The sequence below is a fragment of the Psammomys obesus genome, unplaced genomic scaffold (genome assembly GCF_907164565.1).
Source record: "Psammomys obesus unplaced genomic scaffold, mPsaObe1.curated_primary_1811, whole genome shotgun sequence".
Lineage (NCBI taxonomy): Eukaryota > Metazoa > Chordata > Mammalia > Rodentia > Muridae > Psammomys > Psammomys obesus.
The window spans coordinates 32920457-32936627 of NW_026596046.1; the positions used below are offsets into that span (position 1 = coordinate 32920457).

At 53.0% G+C, this 16171-nt stretch overlaps 1 protein-coding gene across 1 annotated transcript in view; it reads right to left on the reverse strand.

Moving 5' to 3' along the window:
* The window catches only part of Capn5 (calpain 5), a 51375-nt gene extending 40539 nt beyond the window's left edge, over positions 1–10836 (reverse strand). The window contains exon 1 of the mRNA XM_055623397.1: positions 10656–10836. The gene's annotated coding sequence lies outside the window, so the exon portion shown is untranslated. The remainder of the gene's footprint in view (positions 1–10655) is intronic.
* Positions 10837–16171: the final 5335 nt, after the last annotated feature.

The following is a 16171-nucleotide window of genomic DNA, read 5'->3' on the forward strand; positions in this document are numbered from 1 at the left end:
AGCGACCATTTTCCCAGCCCACCCACTGAGGACAGGGCCTACATCAAGGGCCTCTGCATGCCCACTACCAACAGTGAGGCGCTGGGACTCGGTAACCATCGAGACAGAGTTGAGTGTAGCAGGAACGCCATCCCGGGTGCAAAGAACAAGCTCAAGAGAGGTGGGGCCGGTGCTGGGGAGGTGGCCCAGTGGTTAGGAGCACTGGTTACCCTTGCAGAGGATAGAGGTTCAGTTCCCAGCACCCCCGTGGCAGCTCACAATTGTAACAGGAGATTCAAAGCCCTCTCCTCTGGCCTCCACGGGCACCAGGCGTGCACACAGCACCCAAAGACGCAGAAACAAACAAACAAACAAACAAACAAACAAACAAAAAAAACAAAACAGCCATACACATAAAAATAAAACAAGATAGAGGAGGGGTGGGGCTCTAAGGGAAGCTGCTCTCTGTCAGCATTCAGGCCATCTGGAGCCACCCACCGCGCTGCCAGGCCAGGCATCCGTTTGCCTCCTGACCTTCCTGATGGCTGCATGCCAGCTGGGGCCCACACCCCACTGCCCAGGCTGAGCTGGCCACAGCCCTGCCCTTCAGCCGCTGTGACTGAGCCTTGGTTACGGGGCCCCTGGGCTGGACTCGCTGGAGGCCTACCCAGGTCATGTAGCCTACAGGGTCTTTGTCAGAAATAAGAGCCTCTGGAAGAAGAAAGAGTGGAGCCAGGACAATCAAAGAGCCAGAGGACAGGCTGAGCCGGAGCCCAACAGCAAGAGCATTCAAAGGGCCAAGAAGAGCCGAGGCCGTCAACAGAGGCCAAGCTAGAGGAGCCGCACCCAGGTCATGCAGCCCTGTCCTAAAGTTCTGGTCACTGAGCCACCGCCAGGGTAGACAAACAGTCGTGGACTGGAATAGAACGGCACAGGCTTCACGGCCCGCACGTGTAAAGACACCTGATTCATGGCTTGGTGCACTGAGGAAAGCACATTGTTTCGATGAACGGTGAGTCACCTGCTCTCCACACGACCCCACCTCGAACTGCACAGAACTAACCCCGAGAAGACGGCAGTGGACCTCCAGCCCTGGGGCTGCCAGCCACCAGCAGAACGTTGCTGGAGAACTGACTCAGCAGTTAGGAGCCCCTGGTGCTCTCAGAGGACCCAGGTTTGGCTCACGATCACCTGTAACTAACTCAGTTTCAGGTGATCCAGTTTCCTTCTTGCAGCCTCCACGGACACTAAGCACATTCGTGGTGTACAGACATACATGCAGAGGAAACACGCATACACCTAAAATAAAATAAAACTAAAAGAAACAAAAACAGCACAAGGTGAAAGAAAGGACGACTCCTAACACCCAGCAACTAGAAGGGAAAGTGCTGGACTTCACCAACCAATCGGCAAGAAAGTGCTAGTTAAAACCATGGCAAGAGAACAGTGTGTCCCGCTAGAGAGGCCAGAGTAAGAAGCACCAGGACACGTGTGTCCCAAGCCCAAGCGCAGGCTGGGTTCTAGGCTTGGCAGCACAGGGTGGGCCAGCGTGCGAGAAGCCCCGGGTTCCACCCTCAAAAACCAATCAGTGACCCTCCAAGCGGTGCTCTGGCGGCTGGAGGGTGGACATGTGCAGTGACTCTGCAAGGCTGCTCGGGCCCCTGCCGGGAAGGGCCAACACGCGTTCCGCTGCCTAGTTAGTTCACCCTGAGACTATACTGATCATATCCTGCAGAGTCACAAGACTGTTTAGCACAGATTTCTTCATAAAGATTTCTTTATAAAGCTGTGAACTCCTGATCCTCCTCCTTCAACTGCCCACGTGCAAGCGTCCCAGACATGTCAAACCCCGAGCCAGCGCAGTAGAATCTGGAGTGTTAAAAATCAGAAACTATTCAAAACTCATCAATAAAGGCCTGGGAGAGAGGTTTTGTTGTTGCTATCTGTTTAAATAATAGAAAACAAACCCACAGTTGTACGGAGCCCACGGATGACGGAGCCCACGGATGGGGCTCACAGGCATGGCATTAAATGACATTTCGACATGATTTCATTAGATCAAACCGAAAAGCAGGGCCAGCTTGCCCTGATACCAAAGCCAGAAGGAAAGTTACAGGCAGGCTGGAGAGGAGGCTCAGAGGTCAACGGCACCTTTTGCTCTCTCAGGGGCCTTGAGTCCTATTCCCAACCGCCTACAACTTCAGCTCCAAGGGATCTAATGCCCTCTTCTGTCCTCTTCAAGCATTGCACTCAAGTGCACATACACCCACATATACATCATAAAAAGAAAGAAAGAAAGTTACAGGTCAGAGGTTCCTGAGGAGCGTAGACACAGAGAATCCAGACTCCAGCAGCACAGTCAGTTACTGTGTCCTCAGCAGGGCCAGGAACTGCACTGCACAGCACCTGAAGAGGATGCTCTCTAATGCTGTGGCTGGGGACAGATTGGCTCAGTAGTAACAGTGAGCTGGGTGTGGCGACTCCCACTTGCGATCCGAGCCCTGGAGATGCTGTGGCACCCAGAACCACCAGCCCAGGGATGGCACTGCCCACATGGTCTGGGCTCCCGAACATCAATCACCGGTTAGAAAATGTCCTACAGGTTTGCCTACAGTCTGATTTTATGGAGGCATTTTTCTTAATTAATGCTTCCTCCTTTCAGATGACTATAGCTTGTGTCAGGTTGACATAGAACTAGCCAGCACACATACACACACACACGGAGCAGAACTGTGATCATCAAAACAGCATGGCACTGGGGCATGAGATCAGGAACAAAGAGGAGTTCAGAAGATTTGGTACATGTTCAAAGTTCATTAATTTTCAGCAAAGGTCTCAACATCACCCAGTGGGGAAAGAGACTAGAAGCCGGTCAAGGGGGTGAGAACAAGGGAACCTCACACCTAAAAGAATATAATTACACCCTAATTTCACATATGCAAAATTCAGCTCAAATGTAGTAAAGACCAGAAACCACCAGAGGAAAATGGGGAAACTAAATGACACTAGTCTGGGCAGTTATTTATTTTTTTATATGACCCCAAAAGCACAGGAAACAAAGGCAAGAGTAGACAAACAGGCTGACACCAAACTAAAAAGCTTCTACAAAACAGCGATCCAGGCCAGCCTCAGCTATATACTAAAACCCTGTCACACTCATGTAGGACTAGCATGGGCCAGCAATCCCACTCCTGGGTCTATATTCTGAGGAAATAAAGTCAGCATGGTGAAGAGACACCTGTGTACCATGCTCATCACAGCAGAATTCACCCAGAGGTGGGAACAACCTTGGTGTCCCTCAACAGCGGAATGGCGAAGGGACGGTGGACCAGGAGTAGAGTTGGCTCAGGTGGTGGTGTGCCTGATGAGTGTCACTTCCAGAGGTATGCAAAGTGGGGGTGGTGGTGTGTGTGCCCGAAGTCCCAACACTATAGAATTAGAGGCAGGAGGGTCCAGAGTTCAAGGCCAGACTCTGCTACACAGAAAATTCAAAACTGGTCTGGGGTACATGAGGCCCTGTCTGAAAAACCCACAACAAGGGCCAGCAAGATGGCTCAGTGTAAAGCAACTTGCTACCTAAACCTGAGGCCTGAGTTCAACTCCCAGAACCCACAGCATAGGAGGGAGGAAGGGAAGGAGGGAGGGAAGGAGGGAGACAGAGAGAACTGACTTCACAGAGTTACCCTCTGGCCTACACACACCCACTGTGCCATGCCCTCACTCCCACACACTACTGCTAATAAAACAAATATTAATAAATTTTTGAAAAGCAGGTGTAGCTCACCTCTGTGACCACTGTGCCAGCCAGTTTTCTGTTTCTGTGGTAAACACCTGAGATAACCAGCTTCTAGAGAGGAAGGTCAATGCGACTCAGAGCTTGAGCGGCCCCAACCCATGATGGGGAACCCATTACCTTCAGGACTTTGGCGTGGGGCTGAAAAGCATTGCTGGGAACCCCGAAGTAAGGCAGAACCTCCAAACCCATAATGATTGTGAAGTGGAAGCAGGAGGAGAAATTGGGATTCCTTTTCAAGGCACACCCTGGGTGACGTGAGGACACCCCTACATCCAGAGAGTCGTGCCACCTAAGCATGGGCCTTGGGAGAACACTCTACATCCTAACTGCCGCACTGTTTCTGCTTTCTAGTCAGGTATACTCAGAACTGCTAACCCCCAAGGTACTCCAAGAGGGGTCCAGGGTAGCAGATCCACTGCAGTCAGTGCTGGAGGACGTGTGCCCTGGGGTTGGTGCTTCCAAAGGGTCGGGCAGGTTGCCGAGCAGAGAGAATGCTAGTTACTCTTAGAGATGATGCACCAGGGTATGGGATATGCCTCCATGCTAGAGTGTGTGGCTGGCTTGGACAGGGTCCTGGGTTCTAGTCCTAGCACTGTGAGCAGAGGTGGGGCAGGCCCCACTTTAATGATATTCTTAGTACATTAGCTCTTTGTCCTGCCAAAGCTGTAGCCTGCCTCCTCCTGCAAGCCCCAGCCCTCCAGCTCTCTCTATACTGAGGAAGGGACAATGGATGGAGGGGGATGGAGCCGGCGTGAAAGGAAAGCTGGCCATCCAGGCTTCCAGGCTCCTGGCTGGAGAGACTTCTGGTTTCAGAGTTGAGGCAGCCAGGCCCTAATGAGTCACCCAACCAACGCCAGGCAGGCTGGCACCCACACTGGGAAATCCTGTCCTCCTCCTCTTCCCCTTATCGTTTCTGTCCATGTCCAATCCCCTCTCCACCCAGTGACAGTGAGTTTCTGACACACCACCAGGCAGGTGGTGCCCCTGTGTGCCCCCCGCCAAGGTCGGAGGGCAGGACCAGGCACAAGGATCACAGAGTCTGAGCTAGCCCTAAGGGATGCAGGTCCAGGAAGCTTGGATGCCTCCACTTATACACAGATCGAGAAAAAAGTACTTCCTTGGCCCTGTGTGGCCCTGAGTCATGGGCCTGACCCCACAACTGTTCCTCATTTGAGACCTCCTGCTGAAGGTGTCATAAGGAGGCAAGAGCTGGGAGGCCTCTGTGAGCAGGAGGATATTGGGGTGGGGTGGGGGGAAGGGTACTTCAGCTCCTGGGCTCCCGTGGGCAGTGACAGGAAGAAGCTGAAAATGTGGCCAGAAGCCTGAGAGGCTGGCTTCCTGCACAGGCTCTGCCTTCACCGTCAACTTGCCACCACTTGAGCTCTCAAAGACTCACTCTGCAGAAAAGCTCTCAGGCCGGGCAACACAGGATGGGGGCAGGGGGCCACCCTTCTACACCTCACAGCCCAGCGCCACATGCTGTGGAGAAGACATTGAATTGGGAGTGGGGCATGGGCGGGGCAGATGGATTGTGTATTCCCAGCAAAGGAGCCTCCTACCAGGGTGGGTGGGGACAGGGTGCTCGGAGCCCAGGACACAGGTGCCACTCCCTCGACGGGGCAGACAATCTGGTGAAAAGAGGCTTGATCTCATCATGTGACTCCAGGTGCTCCTGCTCTCTCTGACTTGAAGGTTCTCACCGTGGACGGTAGGGCAGGGAACACTTAGGTACTTGGTTTCCAATCTGGTAGGTCTGTCAGCAGGACAGCCACCCTCCCTCCCCACTCCCCGCTTTTGCATACGAAGGCTGCGACCCTAATTCCACCTCCTTCTAAAACGAAGGGTTTGAAACCCAATGAGAAATGGTACCCAATTCTCAGGTGGAGAAACTGAGGTGCCTCTTCTCAACTCAAGTTCCTGTACAGCTTTAGAAACGAACTGGGCTGTTTCCACTGCACCGAGGGAAGAGGAGTGAACATTCACGGCAGAGGCAGGAGCCTGTCCTATGCCAGAGCCCAGTTCTGCCTGGCCCCCACCTCATTCCCAGGGGCCTGCCCTTGCCCCTGCTCTGTGCCTGGCCAAGGCAGAAGCAGGAGTCAGACAAAGCTATGCCCCAGAGGTCAGATGGTGGAGACAGACAGAGACCCCAGGAGGGCCAAGGAGTCTGCTCTGGGAGGTGGTGGGGGTATGCTGTGTGAACAAGGAATTCAGAAAGGCAGGAGGGCAGGAGGGGAAGGAAAGGACAAACAACCTGTCCCCTTCACCCTCACGCCTGTTCCCACCCAGCAGACCTTAGTAATCTCACAGAATTCTATGTTGTTTTGTTTTGTTTACAGAATCTCACTAGGTAGCCTTAGCTGGCCTAGGATGAAACTGGCTACACAGATCACAATAATCTGCCTGCCTCTGCCCCACCCCAAGTGCTAGCGTTAAAGTCATGTGCCTCGCGCCCGGCTTACCTGCCTCTTAAGAGGTGCTGGGGAGGGTCCAGCGAGCAGCCACGCGATAGCTTTGCTGAATGCACATCTCAGACGAGCTACACTCCACCCTGAAACCCTAGCACAGTCCTAGCAGGATGGGATCCAGTCACTGGGGTGACTGCAGGGCCATGGTGAGACAGTCCCCTCTTCTAACATCACCGTGTTCTGGCTCCCATGGACTTAACCTGAGCACCAGGGCCAGAGACAAAGCAACCCAGGCCTGTCCAAAAGCAGGTAGAGGCCACACTCAGTCGCTGAGAGCAACCGACCTCCTGAGATATCCAGGACCTTGACTAGGGAAACCAGCCATTGTAGGCACCAGGGAGGGGTGTGTGTGTGTGTGTGTGTGTGTGTGTAGTTCTGCAAAAACATTATAATCAGTCCCCTCCCCCCCGAGGGGGGCTGTTAATAGCTTCCCAAAACATCCATTCCAGAATCCTTAGCCTCTGTCGGCCTCATGTACCACTAAAGGCTTGAAGATGGCTAGGGGGAGGATCCTGGATGGGTCCTCATAGTAACTGCAAATGTCCTTATAAGAGAGAAGCAGGGCTGGGCACCTGGCTCCATGGCAGAGTGCCTGTGTAGCATGGACAAGGGTCTGGAATCTTTCCTTACCACTGCCCTGAATGAGTGAATGAGTGAATGAGTGAATGAATGAATGAGTGAGTGACTGACTGACTGAATGAATGAATGAGTGAATGAGTGAGTGAATGAATGAAGCCATGTGTGCTGGTGCCCCTAACACTTTGGAGGCAGAGGTATGAAGATGAGGAGGTCAAGGTCTGAGGTTATCCTGAGCTACAAAAGACCTTGACTCAAAAGAGGCGGGGGAGAAGCCAACAAGGCAGTTCATAGGATAAAGGCGCTGGCTGCGAGTTCCACCCCCACCACCCATGGAGAGGTAGAAGACGTAAAACAAAGGCAGAAAACTGTCCTCTGGCCTCCACTCACCAGCCACAGCACGAGCACAGCCAGACACAAACCTCATGCACGCAGAGCAACAAGCAAAACTTAAAATAAATAAAAACCAGAAAGATAGGGAGTAGCAGAGAGGCTTGAGTGCAGAGGAGAAGATGGAATGAAACAATGGAGTGGAAACTGCGGTGACTCAGTCACAAGGAATGCCAGCAGCTGGGAGAGCTGGGGGAGATGGAGCTGGCCAGCATTTTAGCCCCACAAGGCTCATCTCAGACATCCTGGACCAGAGGAGAATGAATCCACGTTGCTTTATGCCACTGACTTTCTGGCTTTTTGGGTTCAGTCCTAATGAGGAAAGACATGCCTGAGGAACAGGGGACAGGGTGAATGATGGAGCCCGGCCGCTCCCTCCTGCTTGGAGAAGGGTGACATTATGGCTTCGACTGCCCCAGTGTAACAGGAAGTCCCCATTAACGGTTACTAGGGATGACTCCTACCTTGTCACCCAGCGGGGGCAAGAGGGTACCGGGCAGGGACTGGCTGGCAGGAGTAGACATGAGTGGACTCTCACTCCTGTGCACGCCTGAGTGATGGGCAGCGCGGTGCCCAGGAACAGGCCCTGGTCTGTTCTGGCCACTGGAGCCTTCTATACCTGACCACGTGCTGCACTGACACGTAGGATCACAGGATGCATCCAGGGCCCACCTACTCTCACAGCCAGCACTGGGAAAGCTGGGGTCCCAAGGACAATGGTCCCAATAATGACATCAGAGCATGGTAACTCAGCCCCACTGGGCAGCAAAAGGACATTCTACAGCCTTATATCCAAGCTTGGGAATGGGCTTCACGACGTCCAGGTGGGTACCCCAAAGGCAAGCGACTTTGAGCAAGGAAAGATGGGGCCTGAGGCCTGCAGGGAGCGGGTAGATCCACCTGATCTGAGGCAATCCCAGGGAGGAACCACTACCCAGAGAAGAGGCTACTGAGGTGGGGCCTTGAAGGCCAAGCCTCGGGACCTCAGGAAAACAAGGATTGAAAGGGCAAAAGATATGTCTGGAGGACTTGGGTGGTTGGGAGGGGCTCCACAGGCACTGAGAGATAGGGAAGAAGAGGCTCAGTGAACATGACTAGCTACAGACAAGCCCTGTCTTATCTGCCGAGCCTACAGAGCCACTTGGGGAAGGTGTGACCTGCTGTCTGTAACTAGTACAGCCAGCGATCACACCTATGAGCCCTTTGTAAGACCTAAGTAAGATGCCCTTAAGCTGCCCTACCCCTGCTCTCCCCAGGGTAGAATGGGGGCTTGGGGTGGCTAGAGGACTTGGCCATTCTGACAGAGAACAGTAAGCACAGGACAAACGGTGATCAGCAGGTCCTCTTATTCGTCAAGGCCAAGAGGGACTCCCACTTCAGTGGGGCCTCACCACCACCACCAGTGTCCAGTCATCTTGCCCCCAAATGACCCTCTCTTTATTCAATGAAGGGACTCAGCGACAATGGCCATCAACTACCTAGCAAACGCCTCATAGTCAAGTGCTGAGTGACCAGATCTAATGTCACCATCACCGTCCCTAAGTCTCTGTGGGAAGGCAGCAGTTAGCCTCACTTCACACCTGGGGAAACTGAGCCACAGGCAAAGCTCTCTGCTTCAAGGGCATGGGCAAGCAGGAAGAGAGAAGAGAAAGTCTTGTTAAGGAGAAAGAAGATAGGCCCTCAAGCAGGAGGATGGTGGAGAGTGCCTTCCCTGTGCCCTCTGATGGGCCAAGAAAGGCCTTCTTTTTTTGGGGGGGTGGGGGACTAGGTCTCAGAGCCATCCCAAGAGCATTCAGGGGAAAGCAGGGTAGATAAGACAGAGACAGCACAGGCTTCTGAGAAGCCCACAGCTGTCCCACCGAAAGCCACAGGCTTCCTGCCACCAGTGGCCAACCCCCACCTCATCGGGTCCTGTCTCAGAGGCAGCCACTTGGTCTTACCCGGTGGTGGGACCTGTGAAGCTTACCCCGGAGCTCCCACTCCTGTCCTGGGAGCCCCAACAGACCCCCTCCTCTCTTCCCACACCTTGCCAGGACTGATGCTGAGAACAGAGAGGAAATGGGGGGCTCTCCCTGCTGTAACCTCAACAGCAGCCTCTCCCCTAGGGTAGCCAAAGATGGCTTGTCAGACACACCCACCTTCCAGACTGGTATTCAGCTTTGCACCTCTGTGCTTTGTCCATGCTCGTTCCTGACCTGACTGTTTGATGGTTTGAACTCTAAGGTCCTCTCCTCACCCTGTTGAACTTTCCCCAATCCGCATTTGGGTGAACTATCAGCTCCCAGGCAAGGACGGTCCCTACCAGGTGCCTGACTCCTGCCTTATTCTCAGCACTTAGTCAGGGGCTCATCTCTTGGCCCACCGGCCTCTCCTTGGGAAGAGAAGCCTCTCAGGGCAGGCTGCCCCCAGGCTTCAGCTCTGACCCGGCATGGGGCAGGGGCAGCAGCTCACCACACCCCACCCTCAGGTCTTCTTCACCTCCACCCAGAACACTAACTCTGTCACGAGGCCCAGCAAGGATCCTGGGAGGTGTCCACCCTCCCTTGCAAGGCAGAGCCACCCAGGAAGTCTTCCTGGCTCCCTGAACCCTTGGCTGAGTACTCCACCCTCTGGCACAGCGGAGATCATGGCCTGTGCCTTGGGGATCTGGGTGCCGATTCTGGCTGGGTCACCTTAAGAGGGAGGATGGCTTCCTTTCTGCAGCCGGGGCTCATCTGTGTGAAGTCGGGGGCAGACTCACCAGGAAAGGCTGCCAGGGGGAAATTTAGCACTTGTTAATGATCTTCAGTCCTACTCAACCCCGGGGGACCCCCTACGAAGACCTTCCTATACTCCCAAACCCGAGGGCTGGAGGTGGAAAAACAGCCAGTCTCTGCCAGACCCGCCCCGCTCCCAGCACCTCACACCCAGCCTTGCAGGCAAGGAGAGAGGCCCCCCTTCAACCATGGTACTACGGCCAAGAAGGGGTGCAGGATCATACAGCTGGGATCTTTGGCCTCACGCCTTCTCCAAGCCATGCGATGGGGGCATCAAGAGAGGTTAGGAGGTTGAAGGGTTGAGGGGCACAGAGGTGGGGACAGGAAAGGGGACTTGTAGGGAAGATTAGAAAGTCAAACCCCGGAGATAAGCACACCCCGGCGCATCCGCCCTGGGAACACGGCTTCAGAACACCCAGGTGGAGGCGAAGGAGGCCCCTCGGCCAGAGCTGCGGTGGAGGTGGGGATGAGTCCACCGGCCCTGGAGGATCTTCGGGGGAGGAGGGAGGGGGGCCTCCGCCTCCTAGGCCTGCAGGCCAGCGCTCAACTCCCATCCTGAATCCACGCGATGTACAACCCCTGCTCAGATTTATGCTCCGGAGGCACTGGCCCGCGTTGCACCTGCACACACACACACCCAAACACACACTAACGCGCTCTCGCACACGCCTCCCTCAGCGTAGCGCCTCCTACCTGCCGCGTCGCCGCAGCAGGAGCTGGACTCCCGGGTTGCAGGGCACAGTACGGTCACGGGGGCGAGGGCTGGACCAACCCGCGCTCCACAGCCTGGGAATCTGCGGGGAGATGCTGTCCCGGCAGCCCACGAGCCGGGGCTGGAGCTTGGTCCCCGGGACTTCGGTCTGCCCCGTCCCGCCTCGCAGCCTCCTCCCATTTGAGGCTAGAGGCGTGGTCTCGATGGGGTGGGGCGGGGGCAGCTGAGTGCGCATGCGAACTGGAGAGGCCGCCCAGCAGTGCTGGCTAGGAAGTGGGAGGGTGGCCCTGGCCCCAGCGCTCCCTCCTTCCCACCTCAGTACTGTCTGGGGTAGGAGAGCATCCCCGGGCACTGGCTGCCCAGCTCGGCCTTGGCTCTGGCAGACCTGGATGGCCAGCCAAGTCTGGCAGAGGCTGTTGGCTGTCTTGGAGTACAGGGACGCAGCCAGGGCCAAAGCGGGGCCCCTGCGAATGGGAGGACCAATGAGACTAGAAGCCCTCCATTTCCACCTGTTTCTTCATACCCACTCCCAAGATTTTGGCTGGGGAAGATGAATGCAGGCGCTGGTGAAGTGCCCAGAGGACCCAGTCAGTGAAAGAGAGCTGACCCGGTCCTGGTCATCTATCTGCGCAGGGTGTAGACTGAGAGCAGGGCCTAGATTGGGGCTCTCTCTGACTGGCCTCAGTTTTTTACTCGATAGAATGGGAACTGTAATCTTCACTCATGCCAGGCTGTTTGGGCAATGCCATAGGAAGTGATGGGTGACCAAGGCTGGTCAACAGGCTTGGCGTGGCAACCTGTGGCACTCTAAGGCTGCAGAGACACTTGTCTGACCTGGTCACCCTGGATGCGACTGGCCCACCTTGTGGGGGAGAAACTAGGGCTCGCTCATCCCTCCAGTCTCCTGGTTTCTGTTAATGATTACCTCAACCTGTCAGTCGGGCCCAGCGGCCTAAGTGTGGCTCCATCTGGTTATCTGACTGAGCGAATAGAGTTTTCAAGTTGCTGTCCACCACCACCCCAAGCACGAAGTTCCAAGACTGGACTAGGTTTTACTTTCCCACTTACCCTAGCCCTGGTCTATGGCTGACACTGGACTGAAAGCCTGTCAGGCTTATCTTTCTATCCTCACAGAAAAGCTCTTCTGGTCGACCCTACACAGCCTCAGCATTGCTGTCTCTGCACAGAAGCCCTTCGTCAACAAAGCAGACCTAGATCCAGGCCTCAGTTACAGGGCAAGTTCTTTATCCTTTCCTGGTCTCAGCGTCCTTGTCTGTAAAATGGGCTTTCTAGGAGAAACACATGGTGACTGGGGACAGAAAAGTCAAAGGGTTCAGTCAAGGTCCTCAGTCGGGGAAGTAGGCAGCATTGCCTCTGGCAGGCCACGCTCATATCTTCTGAGATGGAACAGGGAGTCATGTCTGGAAAAGAGCGTCTTCAGCCTGCAAAGCCGTGGTATCCAGAGAACGTTCTGGCTCCCTTCTGTAGTTCAGAGTATGGAGCCAGGAGGGGTGTCATATGCTGGTTGCAGCCATGGGCTCTGCCTTGACTCCTTCCCTGTGTGACCTTGGGCAGGAGACCAACTGCACTGCCCAACCTGCATAGCCCCGCCCACCCCGCAGTCTTGGGGGTTGACCGGCTTGACTCATGGGGAGTCCTGATGGTGGCCTCTGGCTGCCACTGTATCATTTGTCATGATACAATGTCTCCAGCACCAGAGACAACACTCTAACACGCTGATTAGTCCCAGATGCTTCAGAACCTGTCTTAGACCAGGAGGCCTGTCTCAGAGCCCATCTCTGGCAGCTTCCACCTCCCTGAAGCATGGGTCAAGAAACCCAGTGAGACAGTGGCCTGTGGAGGGCACCCTGACGGAGGGAGCAGTGGCTCTGATCTCTGGGGAGCAGAAGATCAGAACATGCCAGGAAGAGCCAGGCTGCCTAACAAGGCTTTCTGAGGGGCGGAGGACGCATCTCTGCCAATGTGTTGGCCCCAGGACCCTGCCAGATGGTTTTTATAAGCTTAGTCATCTAATGGTGCCATTAAAAAGCCTGACGGGTAGGTGTTTTCCCATTAAATTCTCACAAGCATTAACCCCACTTAGCCAGTGACAGACCTAAACCTCAGGGAGATGCCCCAGGTCACAAAATTAGTAAACAGCAGAACTGGGATCCAGACCTACAGAACCCTGCTGATTCCATCCATTCTTGAGTTGGGTCTCTCTTCCTCCTCCTCCTCCTCCTCCTCCTCCTCCTCCTCCTCCTCCTCCTCTTCTCCTGGCCTCCAGGGAGAGACCATCTCGTTGGGTCCCTTGACCCCCTGTCCACCCTCTACTTCCTGTAACTGGGATCTCATTTCTTCCAGGGCTAGCCTTGTTCCTTCTGCTTCTCAGAATCTTTTATATCGCAACCCATTCTACCTAGCCCTTAGAGCTCTACACCCCTCACCAATGTCTGGGAACAGAATTGTCTCTGCACAGGCAAGAGCCCGTCACTAGTGTTCCTGTGTGTAATAGTGTTAGAGTTTTCCCAGGTGAAACTTGCAGTGATCTTTCTTTCTTTCTTTCTTTCTTTCTTTCTTTCTTTCTTTCTTTCTTTCTTTCTTTCTCTCTCTCTTTCTTTCATCATTTTGGCTGGCCTTGAACTCCCAAGGTCAAATTATTCTCCCATCTCAGCCTACTGAGTGCTGGGACTACAGGTGTTGTGTGTGAATGTGAAGTGTCCCTGCATGGATTCATGTACTGGTCTCCGGCTGATGGTGCTGTTTTGGAAGGCTGTGGAACTTTCAGGAGGTGAAGCCTCATAGGAGGAAGTACGTCACTTGGAGATGGCCTTGAGATGTTAGAACTCAGCCCGCCTCTTGTCCATTCTGTGCTTCCTAACTTAGTATGACTAACCACCTCATGATCCTGCCATCATGTCTTCCCATCAAGATGGACTGTGTCCTTTATCAAACTGTAAGTCAAAACAAGCTTTTTCTAAATAGCAGCTTGTCATGGCAAAGATAAAAGCTGATAATACAGAAAATGGGTATCATGAGTGGTTTTGTGTTTTTTTTTGTTTGTTTTTTTATAATACATCTGACCAGCTGGTTCTTAGGTCATTTGGAATTGGTTTGTAGGAAAAATGTAGAAGAATCCTCTAGAAAGTTTTAAGGGGAGCTCAAAAGGACATTCTGATGGGACTTTGAAGTTTCCATTTGCCAAGGGAAATGTGTACAATGGAGGCCCTGCTCATGAGGTTTCAAAGGAGAATTAAGATTCTTATCAGGAATTGGGTTAGAAGTCATTCATATCACATTCCAGTTAAGAATTTGGGTACATTCTGCTGATGTTCTGGACATTAAGTGAAACCAAACTAAATACAAATAAAAACAGTGAACTGATTTGTTTGGTAGAAGAACTTCTAAGATTTCACAGTAGTGACAATTGCTTATTGCTCTTATCCAGGTGTATAGAGAGAGGAAGAACAGTGGAGTAGAAAGATATGAAAATGTGTAGTTTGGTGGGGGAATGAGGGAGCTTAAAGTTGTAGGTGAGACAGATGCAAGAGCAGTTGTTAAAGGGATTATCCCCATTAAAGAAACAAAACAAAACAAAAACTAGTGCTGTGTCCCGGGTACTCAGAATGCTGAAGAAGGGTTTCTAGTTTGCTTCCTCGTTGCTCTGATAAAAACCACAACCAAAAGCAGTCTGAAGTGGAAAGGGTTTATTTCATCATCCACTTGTAGGCTATAAATCATCCATGTGGGCAGTCAGCGCAGGAGCCTAGAGGCAGGAACTGAAGCAGAGACCAGGGATGACTATTGCTTACTGGCTTGTTTCCTGCTTCTGCTCAGCTGACTTTCTTGTAGGACACAGGGACCTGCCCAGGCGCAGTACCACCCACAGGGTAGGCTCTCCTCTACCAATGTAGCAATCAAAAAGTGCTCCACCGAGATACCCATGGGCATATCTGATGACATTCATTCTTTAATTGATGTTACCTCCTCCTAGGGGTGTAAGGGTGACAATGAAGATTAGCCATCATAAAGGGCTCTCTGCTAAAAACAGGCAAACAAGGAAAGCTGCAGGCATGAGATAAACGAAGCCAACCTAAGAGAGAGGCGCTGTGTGTGCCAGGTAGCTGACTGGAGAGGCAGCCTGCCCGGGTTCTTTGGCCAAGATGACTCCATGACAAGCCGCAGACACCAGAAAGGGAACTGCAGGCTTTGGTATTTGTCCTGCTGGGTTTTGGTTTTGCTTTGATCTGATCTTTTCTTTGCTATCCTCCATTCCTCCCTTTAGGGATAGAAATTTTACTCTTATGATATTGTATGTTGGAGATACGTGACTTGTATCATTGTTGTTGTTACTATTATTATTCTGTAGAGGCTCACAGTTAAGAGACAACCTCAAGCCTCAGAAGAGATCCTGGATTTTTGAACACCGTTGGAACTGTTAAAGAACATGGAGACTTTTGAAATTGTACCACGAGATGGCCATGAGCATGGAGAGACCAGGAGGGGAGTGCTGCCCTTCAATGTGAAATGTCCCTCGTTGGCGCATGTGTTTGATCCTCAGCTGACGACACTGTTTTGGAAGGTTGTAGGACCTCTGGGAGGCAAGGTCTCGCTAGAGGAAGTGGGTTACTGAGGGTGAGTGGTGCAGGGTATATGAACACCGGGATTGTGTTCTTTACTGGAAATCCCTGTTTCTAGTTGTGGTGTGGCTCAGGCCTAGAACACACTTTTCATCCAAAAGCTTGCAGCTTGAATGAGATAAAATCAACCACGGGTCACGAGGCAGAACAAGCAACTAGTTGACAGGGGATGAACATAAGACAAGCAACCATAGAAAGTAAGAGGAAGTCAGGAAGATGGAGAGAGAGATGCACAGGAAGTGAAGAGAGGGACATTTAGTTCTGACGGATTTTGAGGTGATGTGGGGAAGGAGCACACCTCTGGGACATTGGCTGAGGAGGAAGGTCAGCTGGAGCCTTCTCTGCCTCTACGAGCCAGCAGGCTTTCACCCCAGCATCTGGATCTCCAGTCTTCCTTGGTAAAACCAAATGTTTGAGGTTTTGTTAAAGACAACAGGTGGGCTTAAGGTTTGATAGCCTGGCCTCGTCTCCTGCCCAGTCTGCTTCCTGGCTGTGGACACAGTATGACGAGCCACCTCATGCTCCTGCCATCTTCCCTTCCATCCACGATGGACTGTATCTCTTCTTAAACTATAAGCCAACAGAAAGCCTTCCTCCCTGAAGTTGCTTCTTATTAGGTATCTGGTAGCAAGAAGAATCCCACCAACCAAATTGCCACGCTATTATTGACGAGGGCTGGGGGATGGCTGGGTGGCTGAGGCCCTTGCTGGGCAAGCATGAGGACTTCTGGTCGGGTCCCCAGAACCCCTGTGAAGCTGGACGCAGCAGTGTGCACCTGGAGCCCAGGGCTCTCACAGTGAGATGGGGAACGAAGACAGAATGCCTAGAAGATCGCAGGTCCGTCAGCCTGCCGTATA